The 14,094-nt window shown below is 37.5% G+C and overlaps 1 protein-coding gene across 1 annotated transcript in view; it reads left to right on the top strand.

Moving 5' to 3' along the window:
- Window positions 1-13,127: 13,127 nt before the first annotated feature.
- Hpse2 (heparanase 2 (inactive)) overlaps window positions 13,128-14,094 on the top strand; it is a 234,850-nt gene continuing 233,883 nt past the window's right edge. The window contains exon 1 of the mRNA XM_075974133.1: window positions 13,128-13,282. The gene's annotated coding sequence lies outside the window, so the exon portion shown is untranslated. The remainder of the gene's footprint in view (window positions 13,283-14,094) is intronic.

Below are 14,094 nucleotides of genomic sequence, written 5' to 3'. Positions count from 1 at the left end.
CCATTGTTGCTAGAATTATTCTTAATATTCTGTATAGTAGAAATAGTACATAGAGAGATTCAGGACATATAGGTTGTGTATGTATATATATGAATATATATACATATGTGTGTTTGGAATATTAGGAATAGTGTTTTAAAATAATATATCTAACTATATATATTTTGTATCCTTCTGTCTACGTGTATCTTTCTTTTTATTTTTAAAATGCTAACTTTTTGGTTTTTTTGAGCTATACATTTTTCTTCACTCCCCTCCCTTGTTCCACTTTCCCCTTATACCGTCACCATGACTACCATGCTCCCAATTTACTTAGGAGATCGTGTCTTTTTCACCTTCCTATGTAGATCCATGTCTGTCTCTCTTAGGGTCCTCCTTGTTACCTAGGTTCTCTGGAATTGTGACCTATAGGCTGACTTTTCTTTGCTTTATTTCCAAAAATTACTTATGAGTAAATACATATTATATTCTGGGTCTGGGTTACCTCACACAATATGGTTTTCTTCTATATCCATCCATTTACCTGCAAATTTCAAGATGTCATTATTTTTTACTGCTGAGTAGTACTCCATGGTGTAGCTATGCCACATTTTCTTTATCCATTCTTCAGTTGAGAAGCATCTAGATTGTTTCCAGGTTTTGGCTATTACTAATAATGTTGCTGTGAACATAGTTGAACAAATGTCCTTGTAGTATGATTGAACATCTTTTGGGTATATACTGAAACTTGAGGTAGACATTTTTCTAATTTTCTGAGAAATCATCATACTGATTTCCAAAGCAGCTGTACAAGTTTGCTTACCCCACATCCTCTACAGCACATATTGTCATCAGTGTTTTTGATCTTGGCCATTCTTACAGGTGTAAGATGGAATCTCAGAGTTGTTTTGATTTGCATTTCTCGGCTGTCTAAGGATGTTGAACATTTCTTTAAGTATCTTTCAGCCCTTTGAGATTTGTCTGTTGAGAGTTCTCCGTTTAGATCTGTACCCCATTTTTAAATTGGATTATCTGTTCTTTTGATGTCAAGTTTCTTGAATTCTTAGTATATTTTGGATATCGGTCCTCTATTCGATGTGGAACTGGTAAAGAGATTTTCCCATTCTATAGGCTGCTGTTTTGTCTTGTTGACCATATCATTTGCTTTACAGAAGTTTCTCAGTTTAAGGAGGTTCCATTTATTAACTGTTTCTCTCAGTGTCTGTGCTGCTGGGGTTATATTTAGAAAGTGGTCTCCTTCTGGGGTTATATTTAGAAAGTGGTCTCCCACTTTCTCTTCTATGAGTTTTGGTGTGCTTTGTTTATGTTGAGGTCTTTGACCCATTTGGACTTGAGTTTTGTGCATGGCAATAATTGTGAATCTATTTGCATTCTTCTATATCTTGATATCCATTTATGCCAGCACCATTTGTTAAATATTCTTTATTTTTTCCATTTTATATGTTTATCTTCTTTGTCAAAAATCAGGTATTTGTAGGTATGTGGATTGATATCTGGGTCTCCAATTCAGTTTCATTGGTCCTCCTGCCTGTTTTTATGCCAATACCAGACTGTTTTCATTACTGTAACTCTTTAGTAAAGATTGAAGTTTGGGATTGTGATGTCTCCAGAAGTTCTTTTGTTGTATACAGAATTATTTTGGCTATCCTGGATTTTTTGCTTTTCCATATGAAGTGAAGTATTATTCTTCCAAGGTATGTGAAGAATTTGTCTGAGATTTTGATAGATATTGCATTGAATCTGTAGATTGCTTTTGGTAAGATTGCCATTTTTACTATGTTAAATTCTACCTACCCAAAAGTGGAGATCTTTCCATATTCTGGTATCTTCTTCAATTTTTTTCTTCAAAGTTTTAAAGTTCTAGTCATACACGTCTTTTACTTGTTTGGTTAACATTACCGCCAAGGCATTTTATGTTATTTGTGGCTTTTACGATGTGTGATGTTTCTCTGATTTCTTTCTTTGCTCATATATCATATGTATAAAAGAGAGGTACTGATTTTTTTAGTTAATTTTGTATTCTGCTACATTACTGAAGGTGTTTATGAGTTGTAGGAGTTCGCTGGTAGAATTTTTGGGGTTACTTAAGTATACTGTCATATCATCTTCAAATAGTTCCCCTTGATATCCTTTTGTTTTCTTATTGCTCTAGTGAGAAGCTTATATATTGAATAGATATGGAGTAAGTGGACAATCTTGTCTTGTTCCTGATTTCAGTGGAATTGCTTTGAGTTTCTCCATTTAGTCTGATGTTGACTATTGACTTGCTGTATATTGCTTTTATTATGTTTAGGTGTGTTCCTTGTATCCCTGCCCTCTCCAAGACTTTTATCATGAAGGGGTTTTGAATTTTGTCAAAAACCTTTTCATTATCTAATGAGATGAACATGTGTTTTTTTTTCTTTTAGTTTGTTTCTATGGTGGATTACATTGACAGATTTTCTTATATTGAACCATCCCTGCGTCTCTGGGATGAAGCCTACTTGGTCATGGTAGATGATTTTCCTGATGTGTTCTTAAATTAGTTTTGCAAGTATTTTATTGAGCATTTTTGCATAAATGTTCATGGGAGAGGTTGGTTTGTAATTCTCTTTCTTAGTAGTGTCTGTGTGGTTTGGGTATCAGGATAACATAGCCTCGTAAAAAGAGTTTGACATTGTTTCTTCTGTTTCTATTGTATTAGACAATTTGAGGAGTATTGGAATTAATTCTTTCTTGAAAGTCTTATAAAATTCTGTACTGAAACCATCTGGCCCTGGGCTTTTTTGATTTGGAGAATTTTGATGACTGTTTCTATTTCCTTGGTGGTTATAGATCTATTTACTTTGTTTATATGGTCTTGATTTAATTTTTGTAAGTGATATTTATCCAGAAAACTGCCCATTTCCTTTGAGTTTTCTAATTTCATGGAGTACAGTTTTTAAATTTATTTTTTTAAAAAACTATCTTTTCTCATTTTACATATCAAATCCATTTCCCACTCCCTCCCCTCCTCCTGCTCCCTCCACCTTCCCACCTTCCCACCTCCCCACTCACCATCCACTTCTCAGAGAGGGTAAAGCTTCCCATGGAAAGTCAACAAAGTCTAGCACATTGCTTTGTGGTAGGACCAAGACCCTCCCCCTATATCTAGGCTGAGCAAGGTATCTCTCCAGAGAGAATGGATTCCAAAAAGCCAGTACAAGCAGTAGAGTTAAATCCTTGTTTCACTGCGGTAGCCCCACAGTCTGCCCCAGCCATATAACAGTCACCTGCATTCAGAGGATCTAGTTTGGTTCTTTGCTGGTTCCCTTGCTGTCAGGCCAGAGTTGGAAGGCTTCCATTAGCTCAGGTAAGCTGTTTCAGTGGGTATCCCCATCATGGCATTGATCAGCCAGCAGGAGTACAAGTTTTAGAATATTACCTGATGATTCTCTGGATTTCCTCAGTGTCTGTTGTTATGTTTCCCTTTTCATTTCTGATTTTGTTAATTTGGATATTCTCTCTCTTCCTTTTGGTTAGTTTGGATAAAGTTTTGTCTACTTTGTTGATTTTCTCAAAGAACCAACTCTTTGTCTCATTGATTCTTTCTGTTGTTTTCTTTGTTTCTATTTTATTGATTTCAGCTCTCAATTTGATTATTTCCTGTCATCTACTCCCTGATGGGTGTGTCTGCTTCTTTCTCTTCTAGAGTTTTTAGGTGTTCTGTTAACTCACTAGTGCGGGATTTTTCCAACTTCTTTATGTAGGCATTTAGTTCTATGAACTTTCCTCTTAACACTGCTTTCATTGTGTCTTATAAGTTTCAGTACGTTGCGTGGTAATTTTCATTGAATCTTAGGAAGTCTTTAAGTTCTTTATTTCTTCCTTAACCCACTGGTGATTCGACTGAGCATTATTCAATTTCCACATGTTTGTGGGCTTTCTGAAATTAGTGTTGCTGTTGAAGTCTAACTTTAAGCAATGGTGATCTGATAAGATACATGGGATTATTCCATTTTTTTTTTTATGTGTTGAGATTTGCTTTGTTCTGAGTATGAGGTCAATTTTTGAGAAGGTTCCATAGGGTGCTGAGAAGAAGGTATATTCTTATTGTTTGAATGGAATATTATATAGATATCTGTTAAGTCCATTTGAGTCATAATATCTGTTAGTTCTCTTATTTCTCTATTAAGTTTCTGTCTGACAGACCTGTTCAGTGGTGAGAATGACATGTTAAAGTCTTCCATTATTAGTATGTGGGACTTAATATGTGATTTAAGCTTTAGCAATGTTTCTCTTACATATGAGGGTGGCCTTGTATTTGGGGCATAAATGTTCATTATTGAGATTTCCTCTTTATGGATGTTTCCTTTGTCAAATATGGAATGTCCTTCTTTGTCTCTTTTGATTGATCCAAGTTTGAAATCTATTTTGTTAGATATTAGGATAGCTACGCCCGCTTGTTTCATAGGTCCATTTGGTTAGAAAATTTTTTCCCAACCCTTTACTCTGAGGTGATGTCTGTCTTTGCAGTTGAGGTGTATTTCTTGTATGCAGTAGAGGGATGGAATATGTTTTAGTATCCAATCTGTTAGCCTTTGTCTTTTTATAGGTGAGTTGAGTCCATTTATATTAAGGGATATTAATGAACAGTGATTGCTAGTTCATATCATTTTAGTTTTTGTTGTAGGTAATGTGTGCTTTTTCATTCTTTGGGGTTTGTTTCTCTGAGATCATCTATTGTCTGTAGTTTTGTAGGTGTAGGTGACTTCCTTTGGTTGGAGTTTTCCTTCTAATACTTTGCGTAGGGCTGAATTTGTGTCTAGGTATTGTTTATCTGATTCTGCCATGGAATATCTTGTTTTCTCCATTTATGGTAATTGAAAGTTTTGCTGGGATAGTAGTCTGGGCTGCATCCTTGATCTCTTAATGTTTACATAACACTTGCCCAGAACCTTCTGGCTTTCATTGTTTCCATTGAGAAGTCAGGTGTAATTCTAATAGGTCTGTCTTTTTATGTTACTTGGCCCTTTTCTGTTGAAGCTCTTAATATTCTTTCTTTATTCTCTGTGTTTGGTGTTTTGATTATTATATAACAAGGGTACTTTTGGTTTTTTGGTCTAGTCTATTTAGTATTCTGTAAGCTTCTTGTACCTTCATAGGGGCATCCTTCTTTAGGTTGGGAAAGTTTTCTTCTATGATCTTGTTGAATATATTTTCTGTGCTTTTAGTTGGACTTCTTCTATCCCCAGTATTCTTAGGTTTGATCTTTTCATGATGTCCCATATCCCATGATGTCCAACATCTCCTGGATATTTTGTGTTAAACTTTTGTTAAATTTAACATTTTCTTTGATCCATGAATCTGTTTCCTCTCTTGTATCGTCAACACCGAGATGCTCTCCTTCATCTCTTGTATTCTGCTGTTTATGCTTGCATTTGTGGTTCCTGATCATTTATCCATAATTTCCATTTCCAGAATTCCCTCGATTTGTTTTTTCTTTATTGTCTCTATTTCGGTTTTCAAGTCTTGAATTGTTATTTTTTCATCTGTTTGATTGCTTTTACTTTAAGGGATTTGTTGATTTCTTCCAATTTTTTTTTCTTTTCCTCCACTTCTTTGAGAGAAATTTTTATTTCCTCTTTAAGAGTCTCAAACATTTTCCTAAAGTTATTTTTTAGGTTATCTTCTTCTGCTTCATCTGTGTTTGGGTGTCCAAATCTTGCTTCTGTAGAGCCACTGTTTTTTGTTGGTTTTTTTTTTTGTGGTGCTGTGTTTTCCTTTGTATTGTGCAGTGTGTTCTTACCTTGGTATCTACCCATCTTTTCCTCCAATTGGTGTAGTTGGTGTTGTGTCTCTGGTGATCAGTTCTCCAGGAATCAGTGGATCCTGGACTCAGATGGTTGATCCTCATGATGAAGTTGGGACCACGGTCCTGTCATGAAGAATATTGCTCGGTGGTGGAGTAGAGGTCAGGCATAGTCGGGTGGGCCTTCCTTGCCTGCTGGTTCCCGTAAGGGTCAAGTGTGGGCACTTTGTGTATTTTTCTATCTATGCACATGCCCTGACTTGGCAGCCATTTAGATTAGTGAGTGCATTCAATGGTTCATTTATAAGTATATTTAACTATATGTGTATATGTGTACGTATGTATACAAAGGTTTGTACAAACATATGAATCTGTCTCTATGAATGTATACTCACATTTATATGCATGGATTCTACTGATAATCCAATTTCAATCCAACTCCAAAATTGATCCTGGTCTTCTCTCTTTGTTTTTAGTAACTTTTTGTAGTCTAGATTTTTTTTAGAATTTATTTAACCAGTTCCCATTTTAAATGAGTTTAGATTAGTTTTAGTTATTGACAATTAAAACAAATATTGCAAAGATACTAACTGTACATTTATCCTGCAGACTTTTCTAAGCATTTATATTGGACAATCTTAAGAGATTGTGCATTTACATTTTAATAGATATTCCAAAATATCCTCTAGAATTATCACTCAGATTTTTAGAAACTTGTTTTAGGAGTACAGTTCTTAAAAGTTATATTAGCCTCTTTACTAATCTCAGGGTCCCTTGTGATTTCCTCCTGTCGTCATTTTGATTAGTTCCTAATGGGATCCAAAAGACGTGCTATACTCGTTGGCACTCAGTTTTCCCTTTCATCTAGTTAAAATGATTAATGGAACAATTCCTCTCTAGCCCTGAGTCTTCTGATAGTGCTGTAATTTTTTATTCACAGACATTTCCAAAATCTCATTCTCCTCCAACAGCCTAGGCTAAATTGTCGGCATTTATGCCTTCTTTATATCCTAGTTACGGTTTCATTGCCCTGACTAACCTGGAGATAATAAGCTCTCAGTTTAGAGATATCTTCACTCTTTCAATGGCTATGTTCTCCTCCTAGGCAATTTTCAAACTTCTCTCTCTTAATAGTTGCAATTAAATGCCCCCTGTTGGTTGTACTTACAAGCCAAATGGTTTCAGATTTAACTGCTGTGCTTCTCTGAATTTCAATAGGCAGTTTCAGAGTGTGCCTCACTCTGAGTTTTCTTTCACATTTTTCTCATTTTATTGCTTTTTCTCTTTTTAAAGCCTCTATCAGATGACTTCCTAGGGCTCATCAGTATTATTCACTCTAAATTGAAACTTAAAACAATGTGTCTATTTTTTTAGTGCATTGGATAGTGTTTAGCAGTAGCATGACCTGGAGGAAATTTGCTACAATGAACAATGATAACTGAGGTTGGATAGCTAGGCTATAAATCTTAAATGACATTGAAATGTTCAAAATAACACCTGCTAAGTCAGGTATTTATTAAGGCTTATTATGTATCAGATATTAAATTGATGCTAAAGGGTTAGTAGAACAAATACTCCAGTCTGCCTTGAGAGAGAAAGACAGAGCTGAACAGTAAGCCTCATTAGCTAATTGCTATAATAGAGACAGATAAGAGACAAGACAGAACAGAGATGCTATGTCTCTACTTGGCAAGTCAGAAATTCCCACACAGGAAATTACTGGTCTTGCTATGAAGAGTAAAGAAAGGAGGAGAAAAGACATAGGGACAGAGCCTGTAATAACATGAAATATGAGAAAATGTAGTTCAGCAAAGGATGGTGGGGAGTTCTAAGATAGCAGAAATTCCATCAAACTCCAGTATCTTGAAACCCTTTGGGCCAAGTATAAGCATATGCTATTCTTCCTACCCCTTACAATCTCTTTCAACTCATGTCAATGAAGTGGTTCTCTCTCTCTCTCTCTCTCTCTCTCTCTCTCTCTCTCTCTCTGTGTGTGTGTGTGTGTGTGTGTCTGTTTGCAGGTACTAGAGGTCCAAATGATGTATCTTCCTAAATTGCTCTCCACCATATATTTTGAGACAGGTCTTTCAGTGAAACCAGAACTCACCAATTCAGATAGACTGGCTGGCCAATAAGCCCTAGGAATTTCCCCACCTCTGCCTCCCTAGGGTTGGGATTGCAGGTGCACATAACCTTGCCCAGTGTTTTGTATGTGTGCTGGTGTTCCAAACTCACGTCGTTATGCTTACATGGCAAGCATTTTACTGACTGGGATTTTTCCCCAAACATGATACCAGTGTTTTTAAGATGCAAGCTGGACTGTGTTCAAAGAGTTTAGTGTTCCCTTAACCCTTCAGGGTAGAAGCTAAAGTTCTTACAACAGCCAGTAAGGCTCTTTGTTACCTGGATCTGCTTCACTGTAACCTCATCTCCTACTGTTCTCTTACTCTTTCTGGGACAACCCTGCTTCTTCCCCCCATTTGTCATGCTCATACATGTCATGCCCTGCCCTTTGCCCTTCTACAGCTTTTGCATTGAGGTCATTCTATATTTACCCACCTGACTTATGCCCTTACCTTTATCACATCTCTACTTCAATGTTATGTTCTCAATGATGCCTGTTTAAAGTAGCCTGTCAGTTTCTACTGTTTCTGGTTCCTCCCACTCTGCTATTTTTCTCACCAGCCCCACTAAAGCCGATAACAAGGACACAAGGACTGTCACCTGTTCTGCTCATAGCTAGGGAGAGAAAAGAAGAGGATGGTGGTTTCCTAGAATATAATGTGGTAGGTGCTTAGAAACATTTTAATGAGTCCTATTTTGCTTTTTTTAAATTTTATTACTTTAAAAAATACCAATCCAAATTCCCACTTCCTCCCCTCCTCCCACTTCCTTCCCACTCCTTCCACACACCTTCCCCCTAACCCCCTCAAATCTTAAGAGAGGGCAAGGTACCCTGCCCTGTGGAAAGTCCAAGGCCCTTCCCACTACATCCAGATTTAGCAAGGTATACATCCAAAGAGAATAGGATCCCAAAAAAGCCAGTACACGCAGTAGAGAAATCCCCGAGCCATTGTCATTGGCCCCTCAGTCTGCCCCAACTGTCAGCCACATTCTGAGGAATTAGTTTGATCCCATGCTCGTTCATTCCCAGTCCAGTTGGAGTTGGTGAGCTCCCATTAGTTCAGACATGTTGTCTCAGTGGGTGAACCCCTCATGGTCTTGACTTCCTTACTCATACTCTCCCTTTTTCCACTCTTCAACTGAACCTTGGGACCTCAGTCCAGTGCTCTGATGTGGGTCTCTGTCTCTGTTTCCATCTCATATTGGGCAAGGGTTCTGTGTTGATATTTAAGATAATCATCAGACTGACTACAGGGCAAGGCCAGTTCAGGCACCCTCTCTATTGCTTAGTGTCTTATCTGGGATCAACCTTGTGGACTCCTGGGAATTTTTCTAGAGCCAGGTTTCTTGCTAACCCCAAAATGGCTCCCTCAATCAAGATATCTCTTTCCTTGCTCTCATATCTGTCCTTGTTTTGGTTTTTATTGAATTATTCTTTGTCTGGTTTGTTTCTTGAGTGTAAAATCCTGAGAAACTTCAGAAAAATCATCAGCCATTTGCATCTCAGTTTGCATTCATTAATATTTATCTAACTATACCCAGGATAAGGCTAAGGTTAGCTTCACTGAAGAAATGGTGTTTTGACCAAAAAAAAAAGGTTTTATGCCTTGAATTTAAGAAAATCAACTTTAGGTTCTCTCCATTTTCTTTTACCTGATAGTCCTTTTATTGTCACAGAACTCGAACAAATAAGTTGAGTCTGTTCTCTGTCTATATATTCCGAGTGTTCCACTTCCCCTCCAGTCTCTCCTCCAGTCCTCAGTCTAATGAGCTCAGTGGTTCTCCCTGCCTCCACCTTTGCTTTGTCTGTTTGTTTGCTCTTTGTTATTAACAGTTAGGAGCAGTGCACAGCACTGCTAGGCAACTCTCTTTGTGGTTTTTAAAGACTGGACTTCTGGGTTTTTTATTGCTTGGGGTTTTGTTTTATTTTGCTCTCCTTCTCCCCCCATATCCTCCGCTCTTTATCCTTCTGAACCTTGTATGTAGACATGTTTCCAAAAACATTCATCTTTCGATCTTTATTTCTTTAGAAATCTCAAAAGCTTTCAGAGCACTGACTCTCAGCATTGCTTGGAAGTTTCCCAAGCCGACTGATGCATAGATCTTTCTGTAACTCCACTGCCTTTTTGCTGACCTGTAAAACGATGTTTCTTAGAATTCTGTTCTGGTTACATGCAGAGCACATCAAGGCACTAGTACACTCTGGTAGAGAGACTAGAAAGCCAATTTTAAGTATCTATTTGTTTGGATGGATCCGGGGTGGGAGGCAAGGGGAATATTCCAAGGAGGTTGTATTTGTTAAGCTTCTACTAAATTCTCTGCAATCAAATACATGTATTTCTCTAGTGCACTTTAGAGTGCATTTCTTAAATTAGCAATTTAGTTTAATCTCTTTTGCCTTTTTCATTTTCATACTTTCATTTCATTATACACATTTTTATGTAACATAAAATATTTGGGTTGTAAGAGCTTTTCAAGATGACTTTATGACATAAACTAATATATGATAGATGATCAGCTTATTCGAAAGATACAATGAGATACAGTGCTAGACTTGAAGGACTTCATGGAAGAAGCCAGATTTAAAATTATCCTTAATAATGTTTTTCTTACACTTTTAACATTCTACTTCTCAACTTTTACTTCATTTAAAAACTCTAAATTTTATTCTACATTCTACATCTTTTTGTAGGTTATTTTTCCTTGCTGTGAACCATCAACTCATGAAGTCACAGATTGAGGTGCTTTTGTGTTTAATGTGTGTTTATCTAATATATATGAAACACCATTATATAGGCATAATAGGTTCCAAAAAAGTCTAAGTAAAGGTGTCAGTTTATCCAAAATTAATATCTGTCATTTATACTAAATTTTGACACATTCTAGTAGGATTTTTTTTATAGAAACTTTTGTTTCATGAATAAAACTAAATCCTTCAAATATAAGCATTTGTCATTGTCTAGCTGACAAGCTGTAAGTGGTCCTCATAAGTGTAAAGAGTTCAGAAAAAATCATTTTTCTGTCAACATAATTAAAGTTTTGTGGCACATATATTAAAAGACCTCACAATAGTCCTCTTCTGATCTTTTAATATTCAGACTATTTGGGGGAAGCTATAATGATTCTCTGGTGTAAGGAACCTCTAGACAAAGTTATTTTATCTAAAGAAAAGCATGGTAGTGTAATTATTCATTTGTAGGTACAATCTATTATTGCCAATGGTCTTTTAAGTAATAATGGTTTTCCTTTAAAATATGTTTTATTTGGCTAGTTTCTTAGCCTTTTCTTTTATATAATTTCACCTTCCTCAGAATAGATACTGAAAAAATCTTGAGTTGTTTTTTTTTAAAAATTTCCTTGTCAGTCTTTCTTATATTTGCCCTAAGAAGACTAGAAGTCCTACCACAAGTTACCAATGAATGAGAACTTTTGAGATGTGGCTGTGCTAAGTGCAAGGCTGATGACTTCCCCTGTTCTCTAAAACTAAAATCAAAACCTTTGGACAAATATTCTTTTCTACTTCTGTTTCTTTTTTTAAATTTGATTAAAATATAACCATATCATCCCCCTCCATCTCTTCCCTCTAGTGCACCCCCACCCTCTGTCAATCCCACACTCTCTTTTAAACTCAAAGCTTCTTTTTAAAACTTCTACTCATTACATATATGGGTAGTAAATATATAAGTTAAGCCTACTGGGCCCATTTAATATTGCTTATGTGTGTGTGTTTTATAGCTCAATATGAGATCGGATAATCATTTAGAGGCTCCTTCCTGGGGAAGACAAATTCTCTTCCTCTCAGCAGTCATGCCTCAGAGTCTGCAGTTCTTCATGTAGGGGTAGGGCCCCATGAGCGTTCTCCCTCCATATTGACATGTCAACTGCTATTGTTTAAGCAGCCATATTGTTGAGATTTAGTGGGTAGCTTCTCTGTCATATCTATAAGATAGAGTCTTGCAGTATTCTTTCTGGTATTGAAGACTGATGGAAGCTTTTTTTATTTTTTATTAAAAATTTCTGCCTCCTCCCCGCCTCTGCCTCCCATTTCTCTCCCCCTCCCCCGCTCCCCTCCCCTTCCCTCTCCAGACCAAAGAGCAGTCAGGGTTCCCTGCCCTGTGGGAAGTCCAAGGTCCTCCCCCCTCCATCCAAGTCTAGGAAGGTGATCATCCAAACAGCCTAGGCTCCCACAAAGCCAGTACATTCAGTAGGATCAAAACCCAGTGCCATTGTCCTTGGCTTATCAGCAGCCCTCATTGTCCACCATGTTCAGAGAGTCCGGTTTTATCCCCTGCTTTTTTAGACCCAGTCCAGCTGGCCTTGGTGAGCTCCCAATAGATCAGCTCCATTGTCTCAGTGGGTGGGTGCACCCCTCGCGGTCCTGACTTCCTTGCTCATGTTCTCCCTCCTTCTGCTCCTCATTTGGACCTTGGAAGCTCAGTCCAGTGCTCCAATGTGGGTCTCTGTCTCTATCTCCTTTCATCGCCAGATGAAGGTTCTATGATGGAAGCTTTTAGGGTGAGAGAAACTGATGACAGCAATGAAGGAAAGATGATTGGCAGGATAGAAAGAATCTAGAAATAAATGGGCATTGTAGTAATCTATCCAAATGGAATGAGAACCAGAAATGAGTTACTGCAGCAGAAAAAATCAAGGGATAGGGTGGATATGAGACATTTGGTATCAAGGTATTGATTCTGGGTTTATGATAATAAACATATATGCAAAATGGTTATAGGATTTCCATCTCAAAAATACCAGTAATGTGGACCAGAGTGAAATGCCTTGGAACTCTTGGTCAACTCAGTTATTTTCTAGTTAGTCTTTTGTAACTTTGTACCTTAACATGATTACTGTCAGTAAAGCATGAATATAGACTTAAGAGTACTAGAACTTTTGATTTTCCCCCCAAAATCTAGGAAGCCAGCTACTGTGAGAAATCTTCCTTCCTCTCTTAAACATCAGCAATTGCACCTTTTGTTAACAAGCAGATGCACTGTGAGCTAGGCTTGGTTGCCAATTTGCAAGCTCTATCTGAAATTTTGAATACTGCTTCCCCAAAATCACCTCAAAGTGCATCTCAGGTCAGAAGGTAATAGTCTCTTTTAGAAGCATGTCTGTGCATTTCCTTACTAGCAGGAAAGGCTTTCTGTAGAATCTAATATTTTCCTTTTGTTGAGATTTGAAAGTTATAAGCCTTTCTCTGCTTCTTCCCAGCCAGGTCTCTAGACAAACTTTATAACTTTGCTGATTGCTCTGGACTCCACCTGATATTTGCTCTAAATGCACTGCGTCGTAATCCCAATAACTCCTGGAACAGTTCTAGTGCCCTGAGCCTGTTGAAGTACAGTGCCAGCAAAAAGTACAACATTTCTTGGGAACTGGGTAATGGTAAGTAAGGACGTCATTTCCTATGAATTGATAAAATAAAGAAGAAAATAAGTTGACTTGAAATATAATCTTAGTCAGTGGCTCCCTTTAGGGGTTTGGCCTAGAAAACAGTTGGACTACTTGGACCCTGAGTTGACTGTTGTCTTAGAAAAGTTTCTCTTACTGTGATAAAACACCATGACCAAAGCAACTTGGGGAAGAAGGGGTTTATTTGATTTACATATCCCAAGTCACAGTCAACATAGTTAGGCCAAAATAGGAGCTCAAACAGGGCAGGAACCTGGAAGTAAGAGTTGATAGAGAGGCCATGGAAGGGTGCTGCTTACTTGCTTGCTCCTCAGTTCACTCAGCCTGATTTCTTATAGACCCCAGGACCACCATCCCAGCGGTAGCCCCACCCACCATGGGCTTGACCCTCCCCCATCAATGACTATTAATTATTGCCCTACAGGCCTGACTACAGCATGATCTTTTGAAGGAATTTTCTCAATTTTCTCCTCTCAAATTACTCTTGCTTGTGTCGAGTTGGCAAAAAACTAACCAGCATAATTGTCAATATGGCCTAAGACCAAAATAGTTAAGGACAGTAGATTTAATTAATTCATACCACATAGTTCTTTCTAGATACCTCCTTCTATATATTGTATATTGTGGCCCCCCATACACACAGAAAAGAAAAAGAAAAAGAAGGAAGGAAGGAGGGAGGGAAGGAATGAAGGAAGGAAGGAAAGAAGGAAGGAAGGATTACTATGTTGATCAGTCACTAACAACTTGATGTTAAGCCAGATACAATCTGAGCTGTATTATGCAGT

Source organism: Microtus pennsylvanicus, chromosome 5 (assembly GCF_037038515.1).
Source record: "Microtus pennsylvanicus isolate mMicPen1 chromosome 5, mMicPen1.hap1, whole genome shotgun sequence".
NCBI classification, from domain to species: domain Eukaryota; kingdom Metazoa; phylum Chordata; class Mammalia; order Rodentia; family Cricetidae; genus Microtus; species Microtus pennsylvanicus.
The sequence above is the reverse complement of the archived record's forward strand: the minus strand, read 5'-3'. Positions and strand labels throughout refer to the sequence as shown.